At 37.2% G+C, this 19,886-nt stretch overlaps 1 long non-coding RNA gene across 1 annotated transcript in view; it reads left to right on the forward strand.

Annotated features, from left to right (window-relative positions):
* The first annotated feature begins 2,900 nt into the window (after positions 1–2,900).
* LOC139081077 (uncharacterized) overlaps positions 2,901–19,886 on the forward strand; it is a 49,508-nt gene continuing 32,522 nt past the window's right edge. Inside the window, exons 1-2 of the long non-coding RNA XR_011536044.1 lie at positions 2,901–3,218; positions 5,920–6,019. This is a non-coding gene — a long non-coding RNA (uncharacterized lncRNA). The remainder of the gene's footprint in view (positions 3,219–5,919; positions 6,020–19,886) is intronic.

Here is a 19,886-nt window from a genome sequence, read left to right on the forward strand (position 1 = left end):
TCATGATGGTTGTGAATGAGGCTTGCTTCCACCTCCAGTCTATAGATGAGGAAACTGAAGCTCAGGACAGTTGGAAGACTAACCCAAGTACATGGAGCTAGTAAGTGACAGAGCCAAGATCCAACTTCAGCTCTACTGCTACGCTGCCTCCCTTATCTACTTGTGGACTGGGAAACTATTTGATCCTGATGCTTTCCTTCTTTGGCTGGTACCGTAGGGGAGTGAACACATTTTGAACGTGGTGTCATAGCTTTAGAACCAAACCATAAACAAAAGTGCTCGACAATAACAAAAGAAGAATTTCCTGAATTTTGACTCTGCATCATCCTCATCAACATCATAATCATTCTTATATTTAAAAGAATGTCATGTTCTGGACAGAACAGGCCCACCATGCCTAACTTAGAAACAATAGACATTCAACTAATGGGAGCTACCAGGCTAAGCTAGAAAAGGTATTTGTATTTCCATACTTCCACTCACTTAGTGTCCCTATCAACTCTGAGAAGGTCACGGTACTACCTCCACTTTCAGATATGAAAAGTGAGGCTGAGAGAAATTATGTGCCCACTGGTACCATAGCTGGGATTCAGACAGAGATAGGCTCAGTGCTGGCTCTGCATCTCCTGGTCCTGTAGCCTGTGCTTTTTACCCACCACATGTCATAGCTTCCTTGGAGACTGAATACTATGAACCTGTGTTTTTGAGATGTTTACCTTGGATACTCAACCCTAGTCTCTTGGGGTACATTTCTCTATCTCCAAAACATGCTGTCTTATTTCCTTGTCTCTTTGTGCTGCCAAAGTATACCAATTTTTTTTCTGAAAATTCTCCAGTTTTAGACACTCAAATCTCACTGAGCATTTAAAAATCTTGTCATCACCTCTTTTATGAGTACTCAGGGGATTCAACAATAAACATGTCTGATGTCAGTGCCCGGCGTACAGTAAGTGTTCAATACATCTTTAATAGATGACATTGTAGGAAGGTACACGGACGCTAAGCATGCTAAGTTTGTTTCAAAGAGTTGACCACCTACTCTGAGTCTTTGAACTGATAATATACAAACAAATCAATTTAGATCCTAACCCATGAAGAGTTCTCAATCTAGGGAAGGAAGTTAGAATATAATTCTATGCTTATGGTATCACACTCTACCTTTTATCTCCAAAAACCCCTAGAAGTTACTAGAACCATAATTTTTTTAGGAAAAGAATGTCCACTTGACTGTGCCCTGGCATATGTGGAACTTTCTATCTTTAGAAAGGTGGGGATGGTAGAAAAAGCAGTTTCTAGCTATGCCTCAGATCAGTCTTGAGGGCTTTCTCCCCATGCAAAGCCAAATAGGTTTGGGAATCGAACACACATGGGCAGACTTTCAGTATATTAAAGAATGCTTTTGGGGCCGGCTCTGTGGCTGAGTGGTTAAGCTCATGTGCTCTGGCTCGACGGCCCAGGGTTCAGATCCTGGGCACAGACATGGCACCGCTCATTAGGCCATGTTGAGGTGGCATCCCACATACCACAACTAAAAGGACCCACAACTAAAATATACAACTATGCACTGGGGGGATTTGGGGGAGAAAAAAAAGCAGGAAAAAAAAAGAAGATTGGCAACAGTTGTTAGCTCAGGTGCCAATCTTTTTTTAAAAAAAAGAATGCTTTTAATTTGATAATTGCATCCAATAAAATAGAAACTGAAGGACTCCCCTATAGTATTTTGGAATCACAATTTGTTCTAGTGCTTTTTTTGATTTGAATGCTTTTGCCTTTAAATGGTTTAGGTTAAAATAAGTTAAAGCAACAGTGGTTAGCTATTTGGTGGAATTGGGAAAATAAATGCAGGCAGATCAGAGCATTAATAATGAATGGACATTTTGAGGGTGTACAAAGAGCAGGGATGTTCTACGGAGTAGCATCAAATTTTCTCTACTATCTATTTGGGATTCATATATGAAGTTGATAGAGATTGATTATATACCCCTTATGTCCTTACCTGTTTTAATCTGCTTCACTTTAGAGTAGCCTGAAAACTACTTATAGACAGCACTTGGCAGAGAACAGCCCTGTTGGAGATAGCTCAATATATTTAAACATTTGATGCTAGCTGTCTGGTAAAGTGAGTTGAAATACAGCCTAATGTTTGGGGTGGATGAGACGTATAGAAGAGCAGTTAAGAAGATTGGTTCTAGCAACACAATTCCTGGTTTTAATCATGACTTTGATGTTTACTAACCCTGGACCTATTTCCCTATCTGTGCAATGGAAATACAAGTTGTATTAACCTTATAGGGTTGTAATGAGACTTAAATAACATAGTACAAGCAAATGCTTGTAAGAAACAGTGCCTGGCAAAGAGAGAGAAAATAGCATTTATTACTATAGTTCAGGGACCTCAAAAATACTTTCCTTAACAAGTAGGTGACACCAGGTTTTTTCTGCTTTGTAACAGGCATTTATGGGAGGGAAGAACTCTTTCTACATAGAGTATATGAAAAACAGAAAAATCACAAGGACCCACTAGCAAGAGGTGGCACTAGAACTCAGATCATAAGACCAAGTCTAATGCCCGGCTCCGTCCTTTTTTGTTGTTTGTGTCTAATAATACAAAGGCCTGTCTATTTCTCCCATGAGCAGGGGAATAGGTTTGGCTAAGCCAAGTCCAAACTTTTGGGGAAGAAGGACTAGGGGCAGAGGCCCATGAGTATTTCTCTTGGGTAATGTCAGAAAGCTTATGCAAGTATAGATTGTTGAGGCCTCAAACCCATAGGTAATGCTGCCATCTAGGCTTCCATAAGAGGCACTTGCAGAACAGGGCTCTTATTACATTCACTGTCAGTGTCACTCCCCTAGCCTTGAAACTGGGCCATGCTAGGGCAATTGCAGGCCCTTCACTCTCTTACAGGGAGCTGTTTATGCACACCCAGACGATCACCATCCTCTCTGTGAAAGCATGATGCCATACCCTGTTTTGATGGACGGCTGAAACATGATTTGAGTTTTATCACATCCACATGGCAAGAACAGATATTTTTATGGGCGAGAACTAAATATTTGAAAATATGGAAGTGTGAAAAGCACATTGGTTTTCTGTAATTACACATCAGTGGGATCGGCTAGCAAGTCATCTGAAAGGAAATGAAAGCAAAAGAACCTTACTTGCATGGCTTTGCTTACTGCTCCTGCTGGCTGCAACTGCAACACAAGGGACATGTTAGGTATGTCTCCAACTGAAGAGTGTGGGATATATAGCTGGTGCAATGATCTCAGCCTGGGTTTGTGCTGGATTCTATAAGCTTGAGTCTTGACTGAACCATTTGCTAATTTTATCTGCTTGGACAATTTGTTGGTCTCTGTAAGCTTCAGTGGCGGAATCTACTGGTCTGAAACAGGGACATTGATTATACCTGTTTATTGGGTTCTTGTAAGGATTCCATGTGGTGATCCACGCAAAGTGTTCAGCCTAGTATGTAGTTATACAGAAATGCTCAGTAAGCTTTGGCTATTAATTTTCAGGCTGTGAAAGCAAATTAAATAGCATTTGTATAGCTCCTTTGACAATGAAAAATAAAACACACAGACATAAATTCCTATAAGATGTTTTACTTGTAGTTAGAATGCTGGTCCATAGAGCTATAGAAGAAAATTCAAATATCTACTAACCTCTCTCAGCATGAAATTCTTAGAAACAATTTTTTAACTGGGAATTCAAACTAATTTTTTTCCATTAAATTCTTTCCTGATAAATACATTTTAGTAATGATTAAACTATGGCAAATTCTTTAGTCATTGTTAATTTGCTTCCCAAATTTAGATTATCCTTCAAAAGGACTTTTATATAAAGATTCATAGAATCTGTTTTAAGAAATTTTAAGAAATCTGAACCAGTCAGTCCCAGAAATCTGTTCTGAAAAACTTCTAGAATTGATTCCAATGACTTGTCAGATTTGGAACCACTGAATTGGATCATATATTTCAGGTGTGAGGTCTACGTATTTTGTTTGTTTTATACTCATGTAAACAAATATAGCTAATTGCTTGTGTAAAATATCTCTGACCTATAACATTTTCTTTCTCTTCAATTTGCATCCTAATCTAAGTCATAATTCATAGAGTCTAAGTTGTCACTGCCGTAGCTTCCTAGCTGTCACTCTGCCTTTAGTACCTCTGTACCCAAAGCCATCATTCCCTTAAGTACTCAGCAATCTCAACATCATTTCCTTTACAATTAGTTAAAATGTTTCTTGCAGTCAAGATGATTAAGCAAGAAGTGGGCATGGGTTAACTCTTAGAAAGGTGACAAGCAGTGAAAGGACTATTTGGGTACATAGCTAGTGGATGCCCTAAGAACAAATAATATAGTATATGGCAGCCAGATACAAATAAATAAAAATATACCAGTAGCATTCCTATATAACATAAATAATCCCATAAAATATATGAGAACAATGTATTATTCATCATAACCACTTATCCTCAGTGTTAGAGCAGATCTGGGTTCCAAACGGAGGTGGGAAGAATGGCACTCCATTCTACTCTCTAGACACAGATCAGCTGATGCCCAGGGCTAGCAAAGTCTCACTTAAAAGCATACAGTTAAGTCCCATCCTTCACTGACAAACTCAGTTTAAGAGACCATGTGGAAAAGAGGATTCACACTCCTCTTCCATCCTTGTCTTCTCTGTTAGCAAAGACACATTTTGGTAAGAGTCACCTAGCATGCAGATACTCTGTGACTTCAATTTGCACAAAAATTCTTTTTTTTTTGACATGGAGATGTGGATCCAAGGAAATGAAAAGACCTTTTGGGCCGGATTTGGCATTTTATCCATTAGAATAAAAAAATTTATTTACATATTTTTGTTTTCTTGATGTTGTTTTTCAAATACAAATAATCTTTCTTAAAGGAACATTGATATCTTTATTTCTTGAGAGCTAGAAATGTGTATCACGTTTAAATGCAAAGTGTATATGCACATGTTTTCTCTCATTGAAGTTTCAAAAATCCAAAGATTAGTCATTCGGTCCAGGCATCTGAGCAGAACACAGCTGTGTGGGGCTATTTACATTTGCTAAGTTTGCTGCAAGTTTTTGTTCCTTTAGTTCACCACTGGACACAGGTTGGAATTATTGATCCTCTGTTCTGTTGAATAACATAATAATTCAGTTAGACAGGTGTTTCATTACTGCCTTGTAAACTAGTGTGTAGTAAAGTTGAGGTAGATGAATGTCACTGTAAGTATTAAAGATATTTAAGGCGGAGAACAGGAATGCAAAGTCTGAGGACTCAAGGAAGGTTACAAAGAGAAGTGGGAGCTTGAATTGGGCCTTGAGAGTTGGATATGGTTTGAATTTACATGGATTTCCATCCAGAAACATCAGTGTGTACGTGGCATTGGAAGCACACCTTGAATGTGGTTCAAATTAAGTGGTTCATATAATTAGTTTTGCATTTGTTTATTTGCTTGCTGATTATTTTTTCTGTGTGGATTTTAGTTGATGTGTACATAAAATGCATGAATCTTCAGTGTAGAGCTTGGTTATATATATACACATACACACACAAACACCTGTGTAACCACCACGTAGATGAAGGATACAGACATCTCCAGCACCCCATTTTCCTCCCTTGTATCCTTTTCCAGGCAATATGCAGTCACCCACAAAATCTTGCGACTTCTGTTATATAGAATAATTTTACCTATTCTTCATCTTCATAGACAAGAAATCAAGTAATATATCCTCTTTTGTGTCTAGTTTCTTTCACGCATCCTATGCCTATGAGATACATTCATATCATTGCATGTAGCTCTAGAATTTTCACTTTAATTAATTTTTATTATTCCATTGTGTAAATAAACCAAAATTTATTTATCCATTCTCTGGCTGATAGATATTTAGATTTTTTCTTTTTTTCAGTTTGGATCTATTGTGAACCTTCCTTTCGTTGTTCTTCAGCAGACATCTGCTTTTATTTCTTCTGGGAATATACCTAGCAGTGGATTTGCTGGGTCATAAGGTAAACGTATGTTATACTTTAACTGAAATTGCCAAAAAGTTTTTCAAGAGTTATAACAGTTCACTTTCCCAATAGCAATATATGAAGTGAGATTTCCAGTACTCGACACGCTCATCAATAGTATTGTCAGTCTTTTGAATTTTAACAAATTTAGAATTATCATATCTTCCTGGTATATTGACTCTGTCATTATGAAATATCCTTCCATAATTCCAGTAATACTTACTGTGTTAATGTTTATAGTGTTTCATATTAATGCAACTGCCTAAGTTTTCTTTTGATTAGTATTTACAGAGCAATATCTTTTTGCATCCTCTGCTCTCTGCACCTTAAGATGTTTCACTTAGAAACATCATAATTTTTATGCTGCCTCAAAGTCTGTGTCCTTTAATGGAATTATTAGTTTTTTTATATTTATTGTAATTGTTAGTATGTTTGGGTTTAAAGATACCATAATAATATTTATGTCTACTTTTCCCATTTGTTCTTTGTTTTCTCTTTGGTTTTCTGTTGTCTCCTTTTTTCTTGACTTCATTTGCATTAGTAAAGTATTATCATTATAATTATCACCATCATCATTATCATATTTTCCCCTCTATTAACTAGAGTGATGTACTTTTCTAATGTTAATTGAGGCCTATCCTCACCTCAGCATTACAATGTGCATCATATAACAATTAAGATTTTAATTGTAGGTAAATTTTAGAATCCCCTAGAAAAATTAAATAATCTCATCAGTTTTTATCTCCATTTACCTCCCTTACTTGTGTGCTATTGTTGTACTGTATTTTAATTTTAAATTTATATCACACAGACATTTTAGTTATTTTGTATATAACAAATATAATTTAAATTTACTCACACATTTATGCAAGCATTGCTTTTTATTACCTCCTGCATTATCGTGGTTATAATTAATACCATTTCTTCACCAATTAATACCATTTATGCAAAAAAAATTTGTTTATTATTTTGGATAGATCTGGGACTATTAGCATAAAATTCCTGTTTTTATTTGCCTCAAATCATTTATTTTGAGTTAATTTTGAAGGATGTTTCTGCTTGGTATAGAATTTTAGGCTAGCAGCTATTCTCTTTTAGATTGTACAAGATAACTTCTTATTCCTTCTTGTATACATTGTCTCATTCAGAAGTCAGTTGTCTATCTTTTTGTTACTTTTTTTAAAGTAACCCTTTTCCCTGTGACTTAAAGAGTTTGTCTTTCCATTTGTTTTTTAACAGTTTTCTTTTTAATTTATTTATTTATATCATGTAGCTCGATATGTTTTTCTTTTATTACCCTGCTTGGGTCCGTAGTCTGTATCAATTATGAAAATGTCTTGGCCAACATCTTTTCAAATACTACTTCTACCCCATTCTTCCTTTCTTCTCCACGAAGATTCCAAAATGCGTTTGTTCAATCCTTTCACCATGGCTCATGGGTCCTTGCTCTCTTTTCTATATTTTTCTTTCTTTTTGTCTCTCTGAGCTTCAGTCTGGATATTTTGTCCTGGATTCTTTTCCAACTCATTTATCTTCTCTTCTGCTGTGTCGAATATGCAATTAAACAAATTACTTGATTTTTTATTTAACATATCATATTTTTAGTTAAATAATTTCCATTTGATAGTTTTTATAGAACCTAATTCTTTGGTAAAATTCCTTATCTTATTATCTCTTTCCTTTACAAAATCAAAATCTCAATTATTTTAAAAACTGTATGTGAAAACTCCAGATCTGGATCTGTTTTTATTGTGGGGTTGGTTTGTTTTTCTGTTTCGTGTTTTCTCTCCTCTGTCTTTATTGGATTTTGATCTTGGCCTTGTCTCCAGGCTTATCTGATGTTCTTGTTTTAAACTGATTTCTGTCTATACGGACCAGACTTTTCAGAGTCTCTGAGGCCTTATGTTTATCCAGAGAGGATTTGGTGTTCTCCTGGCAGGGAGCTGATGTAAGAGAACGTTGCCTTAATCCAGTTAGCTTTTCAAATGACTCAAGATGGGGCTCAGTCTTGGTGAAAGATGCTCTAAATGGAATTCTGTGACCATTTCAAGGTAGCCTTTTCATCCTCTCAGCTGAAAACCTAGGTTTTATCAGGGCTCCAACTCCTTGTTTCTCTCTGCTCCAGTTTTTGTCTTCACAGCACTATGAGACTATCAGAAGCTCAGCTTAACTTTCCAGTTTCTGAACTTCCACTTTCTGCTGGCTTATAGCCCTCTGGCCCCATGAAAGTTAGGAATGAGAAAATGCCCTGAGTAAAAAAGTGAGGCTGAATATCAGGCTTCCTCCTCTAGGTTTCCTTTCCTCCAAAATTTTGGCCTTGATAATACTAGTTTCTAATTTTTATATCCCTACCCTGTGAGACTGCTGAAAGCTCAGATCCCCCAATTTTGATTATCCTCTCAGACCAATGATGCTTAAAAATGACAAATTCCTTCAGGGGAAAAGGATGGAGAATGTCTGGTTACCTCATTGTGCTGCCAGTCTCTTGGGGCTCATGACCCATCTAATCCTGACCCTCTCAGTTGCTTTCTGACACCTTCAAGCAGCTATTTTTGTTTTTCTTCCAACTTTAATAGTTCTCTGAATGGCTTGACAAAAGCTACTCTGCCTTAGCTGGAAGTAGAAGTCACTTGCAGGCTTTTTAATTTTGTCAATCAATCAATTGTCAAGGTGGTCAGTTAGGACAACGGGCCAAACAGAATGCAACAATCAAACCTTTATTCACTTACTACGACAGTGCAAGCAAGAGGCAAAATGAAGCACTGGCTCCTCAGTGTTCCATTTATCCCCACAGAACAGTTCCAGGAAAGGGTCAGTGGATGCAGCACAGACAGAATGGAATTGTCTCACTATAGAGCAGCCTTGAAGAAAAGGATCCTGTCTCTTTATGGACACATAGGCAGAGAGGGGGGATATGAGGAAGGGCTATAAATGGAAAGGTACTGAGTCAAAGTGGAGAAAAATGTCTCAGCCAAGGCTCCTGATATGGTGATCTTAGTGGAGGTACCTGGGGAGTCCCTCACCTGAGGACTAATAAGGAGGGCTGAGTCCCTGAATAAAACTCCCCCCAGAAAACTTCCACGCACTTCCTGCACACCAAGCCTGGTGTGGGGAGGGAAACTTCTCCCAGGAGTCTTGCCAGATATATCCTTGTAATTGCCTATGGTCTGGTCTGAAGCGTCACCTGTATGCCTAGAGTCAAAATCCTCCTTAAGGATGCTGTTGAATCTATACATACTCCTCAACTCCCTCTGTTCTTACTGTTTATTATTTTTGTTGTTGTTATTACGTAGCTCAGTATATTGGCTAAGTACATACCATTTCCTCCTGATTCATTAGTCCTATCTCTCTATACAGATAATTCCACGCATTGATGATCCAAGCCCTATTTGTAGAATCTGTTAGCTTCATCATCAAACATCAGTTTCTTTATGGACATAAGTTAAATATTAGTTTATCTTATGTATGTTTTATTTGTAATATATATCTACACTTGTATACATACATATGTATATATAAACAAAAAAATACATGTGTATATGTTAACAAGTTTGATAGATGATTTTCTGAGAGAAATTCTGTAGACAGACTACTTTAAAATAATTTAGTGGAAGGTTAGAGAAATAAAGTATACAAACTTCTAAGTCTATGGGAGTTTTTCCTCCTGTCTAAATTTTCCTTAATATCTTTTATTCCTTCTTTTACTTCTTTCTTCCTGGTAAAGGAGAAAATCCTGGATGACACTGTTGATGTCTTCCTGTTCATAAGGATGAGTGCTCTCTTTGAACTTGTGCTTACCCCTGAGGGGATTTAGTTGGCCAGGAATTCTCTACACTGTGATGTAGTTCCCAGTGGTGGCATGTCATGGCTCATTTACTGGTCATCAAACAAGAAAGGATAATTTAAATTTTACAGAAGAAACATTATGCAGCCAAAATTTAGTATATTTTTGCATGCAGTGAAGGCAACTATATCTGCTACTCTATGCAAGATAAAGACTTCTCCAAGCCTGCTTCCATTTCTGTTAGTGCTGCATCAGCATCGCTGCTCCTGTATTAGATTTCTAGTGTGTATATAATATGAGGAATTGATGAGATTTGGAGCTTCTATTGATCACGTAACCTACAGCTAACATTCCTTGACCTGGTAACTCTCAATTTCTTCCTATATTTTAACATTTCAACAAAATAAAAATGGCTCTCTTTTGTCCCCCAACCTCTAGCACAGCATACAGACCCATTGCCTAATTTAATCAGGTATTAGGGTTGTTCTCCAACATTTATCAAAGGAGCAGGAAGCATAAGCTTCACTCAGCTATGGTGAAGTCTTCAGGCTGCATGTGAGAGTTGGCTGCTGACATTGCAGCCTTGATTGTAGCTACAAACATACCTGGACAATATTTTGAGTTGGAAGATAAGGTTGGATGTATCAGGTCTGTGGCTTTATCTTAGACCCAACCCTCCCTACGAATTTGTTTGTTGGTTCTGAGAACCAAGCTTCTATTCAATGATCTTAGAACCCCCACAAACTTAAGAAGAAGGCAGAGGAAATATACTACAATGAACACCTTACATAAAATTCAAGGTGTGAGTTCATGTGGGTGTCAGGAGATTGCTGTGAAGGGCATCTTGAAATTCTCTGGAAAATCTAAAATCAGGTGATTTCTGTGTGGCATATTTCTTAAGTTCAATACCTAAAGTTCAACTTAGTAGAAGGCAAGATGCTTGTTGGTCTTTCACAACTGCTAGGATTGTCTTGTGAGTCTCCTGAGGCCAGAAGGTATTTCTACCATATCAGTCAAGTCTTCGCTTATATATTCCACAGTGCCTTGCCAGGACTGATCACATAAAAGGAATTTAATATTTCTTTTTGAGGGGAGTATTTGCTTACAGGAATACAAAGGTCATAGAAGTGGAAGTTGAGACCACCTCTCCTGCAGGCCCAACCACAAGGACTCTTGAATCATTCTCCTCTGTTTTTCTTGAACATTGAATGAGTTTAACATATTTTGGCTCTTTCATCACCATGTGATAGTTGGTTAGACCCATATTTTCCATCTTTTTCTTGCGCATGTACAGCTCAGCTATAAATCCCAGGCCTTACTGTATGCAGCCTGTTTAGCAGGCTCATTGATTGCAGCACAAGAGGGCATGCATTTGCAAATAAAGCATCTGTCCTCTCAAACTCAATCCATGTGCCGAGAGCTTACAAATCTTAGAGTATGTAAATACAAGCAGTGCTCTGTGAAGCATACATGGGCTCTAACCATAGCAGAGGGTTATTTTTGTGGAAATTTTCTGCAAGAGTTACTAAAATGAGAATAATTTCAGAGTTTTTCTTTGGTTGTTGTTTTTACTAAGCATGTATTCCCTTGAAATATAATCCATATTATTACCAAAAAGTACACATATTAAGTTTATAGCCAGATAAATTTTCAAAAAGGAAACACACTCGTGCAACACACATAGATCAAGAAACAAAAATTACCTGCCCCCTAAGATTCCCCTCATTTCTCTCTCCGGTTATTTGTTACCATTCTCCCTGGACAACAAGAATCATTAACTTCTAAAACCACAGATTAATTTTGCCTATTTTTGAACTTTTATATAAATAGAATCATGTAGTATGTCTCTTTGGTGTCTGACTTATTTTGTTCAACATTGTGAGAGTCATGGTTTTTTTTTAATAGCAGTTTATTTGTTCCCAATTCAGTCTAGTTTATTACATGAATAAACCACAATTTATCCATTCTATTTTTGGACACTTGAGTTGTCTTCAATTTGAGGGTATTAAGAGTAGTGTTGGTGTGAACAGTCTTGCATGTTTTGTTGGTAAACATATGTATTCAGATTTGTTGGGTACATATTCAGGAGTAGAACTTCTGGGTGAAAGTTTATGCATATGACCAACTGGAGTAGAGTTTGACAAATAATTTTCAAAGGTACTTGTACAGATCCTTCTCTCTCAGAGGAGTATGTGACTCCCAAGTGCTCCATGTCTTCACTAATGTTGGATATTGCCTGCTTACCTTTGACCAATTCTGGCAGGTGCGGAGTTCTGGTGCACTGTGGTTTTAATATGCATTTCCCTGACCACTAGTGACCTTGAGAAACTTTTCAGTATTTGGTCATTTGACTATCATTTTTTGTACACTATCTATTTGAGTTGTTTGCCCATTTTTAACCAGTCTCTCTTCCTCTAACTGATCAATTTGTGCAGTTCTTTTTATACTTTTGTTGGATGTTTTGCTGTATCAGTCTAATGCTGTGACTAACCATGGTATATTTTGATTAAGAAAAATTCCTATTTAAAGTAAGGCAACTTTTCATTTTATTATTTCATGATTAGCACATTTTGCATCTTGTTTATGAAATCTCTGCTTATTGCCAATGTCATGAAAATAATCTTATTTCTAAAACTTTTGTTTTACCTTTATATTTAAATCTACATTTAAAATCTATCTATCTAGAATTGAGTTTTATAAAGGGTGGAAAGCAGGGAGTCAAGATTCATTTTTGCCCTATTATGTATAAATATCTAATTACCCAGCACTATTTATTGAAAAGACCATCCTTTTTCCAACAACACAGCAGTGTCACTTTGTCATAAACTAAGTAGGTCTGTCTGAGAATTCTCTATCCTGTCACACTGTTTTATTTCTTTATCCTTGGGCCAATAATAAACTGTCTTAATTATCACTTTATAACAAACCTTGATATTTGGTGGTATAATATTCCAGCTTTATTATTCTTCTGCAGATTGTCTTGGCTATGCTAGGGCTTGAGGTTTCCATATATTAGAATCAATTTGTCAATTTCCAACAAAAAACCCTAGTGATATTCAATTGGAATTCTTTTAAATCTATAGATAAATTTAGTAAGAATTGATGTTTTTATAATATTAAGGTTTCGGTCCATAAAATGATATATCCCTCCATTTACTTAGGTCTTGTCTAATTTCTCACAGTAATACTTGTAACTTGTGGTACAGAGGTCTTGCACATCTTTTGTTAGATTTATCTCTAGGTATTCGATAGCTTTTGAAACTATTATGGGGCCAACCCTGGTGGCCTGGTGGTTAAGTTCATTGCACTCCCCTTCGATGGCCTGGTTCAGTTCCTGGGCATGGACCTACACCTCTCTGTAGTGCCCATGCTGTGCTGGTGGGCCACATACTAAAAAGTAGAGGAAGATTGGCATGGGTGTTGGCTCAGGGAGAATCTTCCTCAGCAGAAAAAAGAAAAAGAAACTATTGTGATGGGTTCTGTCTTAATTTAAGAAATGATGAACTAGAACTCACATCTTCTGAAGAAGACATTGACAAACCATAGTCAAACAGTGAAAGACCCACCTACTCACTACCAGGTCATTCTGAATATTCAGTATGGAAAGATGAATGTGGAAGTGGTATTGAGATTCCGGACTTAGACAGAATTTGAATCTTAACTCCAATGTTAATAAAAGTGTACCATTTGGTATTTCATTAATATGTCTGCACATCTGTTTCCTCAACTATCAAAGAGGGGTAATAATAATATATACCTCATTGTGTCTTGAGAGGCTTAGAGGTGGTGCACGTAAAGCACCTAACACAGATTCTGGCATACAATAAGTGATGAATAGAAGATGATGATGTTGATGCTCATGACAACAGTGTTGATAGTGGCGATATGATGGTGACAATGATTATGTATTTTTAGTATTGACAGAATTTTTTTCACCTCCAGCTGTCACTGGTCTTGTTCAGAACTCATGACACATGTTCAAAGAGCCCTTATATTATCTCTACCTGCTATATTTGTACATCTGTAGTTCCTCAAGATATGCATATGACTCTTCTCTGGCAAACCACGTTTAGGGGGGCTGGTAATTCAGCAAATGCCTCCTTGACAGTTATTTTCTTTATAACACCATATTGATGCATTTCAACCAAATAGCATACTTTAGGAAGAATATCCCTACACAGTTACTCCACAAAGTGCCAGGTTTGATTCAGATTAGAAAGACCACCGCTTGGAGTGTATTGAAATCATCTTGGAAAGTTGGAGTGCACTGGAATTATCTTGGAAGGGGTAAGTATGTATTTCCATGTTGTTCTCTTGTTACTTTGTGAATGTTTTTTCCTGTTTGCACAAAGGCATTTCCCTGGATAGATAATCTCTTGAGGATTATCAGTTTATGTTTTTAAAAAAAGCAGTTTGACAGAGATTGAAAGTCTGACTCTCCTAGCATCCTAAATACCCTCTTACATATTTCTTCTCTTCCAACCAAGCTTTTATTAGTTGATTTTGTACCCTGAGGCTTTGCTGTAGTTGTTGATCATTTCTAATAGTTTTCCAATGGATTATTTAGTGTTTTCTATGTATAAAATCATGTCATCAGCAAACAGCGAGAGTTTCACTTTTTCGTTGCCTATTGGGCTTAATTTTATTTCTTTTTCTTGCCTAATTTCTCTGGCCCAAACCTCCAGTACTATGTTGAATAAGAGTGGTGAGAGTGGGAACTCTTGTCTTCTTCCTGTTCTCAGAGGGATGGCATTCAGTTTTTCCCCATTGAGTATGATGTTGGCTGTGGTTCTGTCATATATACCCTTTATTATGTTGTGGCATTTTCCTTCTATACCTATTTTATTGAGAGTTTTTATCATAATGGGATGTTGGCTTTTGTCAAATACTTTCTCTGGAACTATTGAGATGATCATGTGGTTTTTATCCCTCATTTAGTTAATGTGGTATATCACATTGTTTAATTTGCAGATGTTGAACCATCCTCGTGTCCCTGGTATAAATCCAACTTGATCAAGGTGTATGATCTTTTTAATGTATTGCTGTATTTAGTTTGCCAATATTTTGTTGAGGATTTTTGCACCTATGTTCATCAGTGATATTGGCCTGTAATTTTCCTTCTTAGTGTTGTCCTTGTCTGGCTTTGGGATCAGGGTGACATTGGCTTCATAGAATTTATTAGGAAGTGTTCCATCTACCTCAATTTTTGGGAATAGTTTGAGAAGGCTAGGCATTAAATCTTCTTTGAATGTTTGGTAGAATTCTCCCGAGAATCCATCTGGTCCTGGACTTTTATTTTTTGGTAGGTTTTTGATGACTGTTTCATTCTCTTTACTTGTGATTGGTCTATTCAGATTGTTTATTTCTTCTTGATTCAGTTTTGGGAGGTTGTATGAGTCTACAAATTTGCCTATTCTTCTAGATTGTCCAATTTGCTGGCATATACTTTTCATAGTATTCTCTTATAATCCTTTGTATTTCTGTGGTAGTTGCTGTAATTCCTCCTCTTTCATTTCTAATTGTGTTTACTTGAGGCTTCTCTCTTTTTTTCTTAGTGAGTCTGGCTAAGGATTTGCCAATTTTGTTTCTTTTTTCAAAGAAATAACTCTTTGTTTCATTGATCCTTTCTAGTGCTTTTTATTTCTTTCAATTTCACTTATTTCTCCTCTAATTTTTATTATCTCCCTCCGTCTGCTGAGTTTCAGCTTTGTTTGTTCTTTTTTTTCTAATTCTTTTAGGTGTAGTTTAAGATTGCTTATTTGAGATTTTTCTTATTTGTTAAGGTAGGCCTGTATTGCTATGAATTCACCTCTTAGGACCAGTTTTGCTGCATTGCATATTAGTTGGTATGGTGTGTTTTCATTTTCATTTGTCTCTAGATATTTTTTTTTATTTTTTCTTCAATTTCTTCAATGATCTATTGGTTGTTGCATAGCATGTTGTTTAGTTTCCACATCTTTGTCCCTTTCCCAGCTTTGTTTTTGTAGTTGATTTCTAGTTTCATATCATTTTTGTCAGAAAAGATGCTTGATATGATTTCAATCTTCTTAAATTTACTGAGGCTTGCCTTGTTTCCCAATATAGGCTCTATCCTTGAGAATGTTTCATGTGAACTTGAGAAGAATGTATATTCTGCTGGTTTTAGATGGAGTGTTTTGTGTATATCTGTAAAGCCCATCTGTTCTCGTTTTTTGTTTAAATCCACTATTTCCTCATTGACTTTCTGTCTGGATAATCTATCCATTGATGTAAGTGAGGTGTTAAGGTCACCTACTGTTATTGTGTTATTGTTACTATCTCCTTTTAGGTTTGTTAATAGCTGCTTTTTGTACTTTTGTGCTCCTGTGTTGGGTGCATATATATTTATAAGTGTTATGTCTTCTTGGTTGAGTGTCCCTTTTATCATTATATACAGCTCCTCTTTGCCTCTCATTACCTGTTGTATCTTGAAGCCTAATTTGTCTGAGATAAATATGGCAACACCTGCATTCTTTTGTTTGTCATTAGCTTGGAGTATTATCCTCCATCCTTTCACTCTGAGCCTGTATTTGTCTTTGGAGTTAAAGATTTTATTTTTCCTTTTTCTCCCTAAAACCTCCCAGTACATAGTTGTGTGTTTTAAGTTGTGGGTCCTTCTAGATGTGGCATGTGGGATGCCACCTCAGCATGGCCTGATGAGTGGTGCCATGTCTGCACCCAGGATCCAAAGCAATGAAATCCTGGGCTGCCAAAGCAGAGTGTGTGAACTTAACGACTAGGTCACGGGGCTGGCCCCTGGGTCTTGTTTTTTAATGCATCTGGCCACACTGTGTCTTTTGATTAGAGAATTCAATTTCTTTACATTTAGGGTGATTATTGATGTCTGAGGGCTTAATGCTGCCTTTTATCACTAGTTTTCCAGTTCTTCTGCATTTCCTTTTTTCCTTATCCTGTGTATTTCAGACTACCAATTCAATTAGATAGTTTTCTATGATGGTTTTCTTAATTTTCTCTTTATTTATCACTTGTGTCTCTGTCCTGATACTTTGTTTACTGATTACCATAATGTTTGTATAAAAAATCTCATAGATGAGATGGTCCATTTTCTGGTAGTCTCCTGTTTACTTAGACTAAGCTGATTCCATCCCCCACCTCTTCCCCTTCTAAGTTATTATTGTCGCAACTTATGCCATCTTGTGTTGTGAGTTGGTGGTTAAAATGATGAGATTGTATTTATTCTTGGTGTTTTCCTTCCCTTTATCTATGACGTTATAATTAAGTGTTTGCTAACATGTTCTGATAGGGAGCTGCAATTTTCTAATTTTGTCTACCTATTTATCTCCTTTATCAAGGATTTGTAAGCTCTTTCTTTTTCTTTCCAGGTATAAGGGCCTTCTTGAGCATTTCTTGCGTGTAGGGGGTGGTCTTGTGGTGATGAACTCCCTTAGCTTTTATCTGGGAAAGTTTTTATTTCTCCGTCATATCTGAAGGATATTTTCACTGGATAGAGTATTCTTGGCTGAAAGATTTTGTCTTAAGAATTTTAAATATATCATTCTACTCTCTCCTAGGCTGTAAAATTTCTGCTGAGAAATCCACTGAAAGCTTGATAGGGGTGCCTTTGTAAGTTATTTTCTTCTGCCTCGCTGCCCTTAGTATTTTTTCTTTGTCATTGACTTTTGCCAGCTTTACTACTACATGCCTTGAAGAAGGTCTTTTTACAATTGATATAGTTAGGAGAGCTATTGGCTTCTTTCACTTGTATTTCCAGCTTCTTGTCCCATGTTTGGGACATTTTCAGCTATTATTTCTTTGAAGTAGCTTTCTGCTTCGTTCTCCTTCTCTTCTCCCTCTTGAATACCTATAATCCTTGTGTTGCATTTCCTAATTGAGTCAGATATTTCTCAGAGAATTTCTTGATTCTTTCTTAGTCTTAGTTCTCTCTCATCCTCCATCTGAAGCATGTCTGTATTTTTGTCCTCCAGGCTGCTGATTCGCTGCACCATAATATCAGCTCTGTTATTCAGGGGGTCCATATTTTTATTTATCTCATCCATTGTGTTTTACATCTCCAACATTCTGGATTGGCTTTTCTTTATAGTTTAGATCTCTTTTGTGAAGAAGTTCCTGATGTCCTTGAACTGTCTATCTGTATTTTCTTGTAACTTGTTGAGTTTTTTTATGATAGCTGTTTTGAATTCTCTGTCATTTAGATGATAATTTTCTATGCCTTCAGGATTGATTTCTGGGTGTTTATTGCTTTCTTTCTGGTCTGGAGATTTAATATATTTTTTCATACTGTTTGACAATGTGGATTTGTGCCTCCACATAGTGATAGTATCTGGTCACAGCTTCACCTACTGCTACTGGGTGGAGGTCAAGAGCTGTGTGTTCTGAGCCCACCATGATCTGTGGCTTGCTTACTCACAGTGCAGCTTTTTTATCTGTGTGGGTGCTCTGGCCACCTGGCTGAGCTGGAGTGCCAGGCAGAGGGGGGGATCTTTCTTTAACCTGCACAGTATCCCAGAGGCATTCTCACTCTGCCCTCACTATCTGCTCTCCTGGGGTACTAGCTTGATGAAGAAACTCCTACAATAGCTTAGTCAACTCTGTGTAGGACTTTCCCATGGGCTGTGAGGGAACTTGGGGAGCAAAGGCATTCCCATGGAGGGCCGCCCCTCCCCTCTCCTCTCAGAGCCATGCAGTCTGGAGTCCAGGGTTGCTGCCATTGGGGGAGGAAGAGGAGATCACCTTACCTCCTCCCACTTACTCTGGGGGGTCTAGCACCTCCACCTTCAGATGTATGGCTGTGTGTATCTCTCCAACATGTTTTGTGTTGTGGGAATGTCCTCTGTTAGAATATGAATGTCCTTTCCATTGTATCTTAGGGGGGAGAGTCTAAGGGGAGAGGTCACTCCACCATGATGCTGACATCACTCTCCCAACAAAGTTTTGATAAACAATACAATATATAATAAAGTGGAAGCCTTTGAACCTCTATGCTTCTGCAACTGCTGCCTCTCCATTCCTAACTTTCTATTTGTGGGTTCAATTCCTCATGACAACATTTAGTGATTTGCCTCTGGATTATCTGAGCTATTCCTTAGATCTTTCCAATATATTCCTACCCCTCCCCTCCCCCCTTCTTTCTATTGATGACTTTGATGCTTTTCTATTACTTGCAGCCAAAAAGTCTTAACAAATACCTCACAAGACTATCACTGAGAGATCTGACCATTGACCCTCCCTCACCTTGGATATCTCCCTGGACTGCCCCTTGGCAAAGCCATGGAAGACAGGAGGTGGGATTCCACTCACAACTGTAGCATCCCCATCTTTCTTTTCTTCTCATTTCTTTCACTTTCAGTCTGTTTCCTCCCAAACCTACCCAATGTACTTATGCCTCAAATTTAAATATTAATACTCTTGGGAAATCTGCATTTTAAAACAAGAATCTGCAGAAGATGCTGGTTAATATGAAGAAATAAATCACTACTAATATAATTCATATAATAATGCTTTCTCATAGTTATAGAGGATGATATAAGCATATACATCATCTCATGTAGTTCACAGAGCAATCTTGACATGGATACTTTTCTTATATATTTTTTTGGTTTCCAGTGTTGATTTTCTGGTACAAAGCACAGAGTCATAAATGCTCTCCTCCAACCCACAGGGAGACCAGACTGTGATCAGTGTAGGAGTTTCTACAGTCTCATCTATTATCCCTATTTAACATAGGGACATTATACACAGAGAAATCAAATGACTTTCCCCCAGACATATACTTAGAAAACTGGCTAGGATGGAATTGCTAACTCAAAGGCAGGTGCCATGTTGTTGCTCTTCTGATACAAGAGAATGCCATCTTGGCACTTTTGATACATTGCCTATTGCATGTACACAGATTTATGTACAAGGAGTGTATACATCCTCAGTTTACAAGTTTTAGACCTTGAACAAGTATTTAGTAGCACATGACCTAGGACACACACTACTCAAAAGTGGGCATATTGTCTTTGACAGGTTCTGTGCAAACATACAAACTTGATTGCCATAAGGTGCAATTGGAGGGGAACTAGAAGTCTCAGCCTTTCA

Source organism: Equus przewalskii, chromosome 1, assembly GCF_037783145.1.
Source record: "Equus przewalskii isolate Varuska chromosome 1, EquPr2, whole genome shotgun sequence".
In the NCBI taxonomy this organism is placed as follows: domain Eukaryota; kingdom Metazoa; phylum Chordata; class Mammalia; order Perissodactyla; family Equidae; genus Equus; species Equus przewalskii.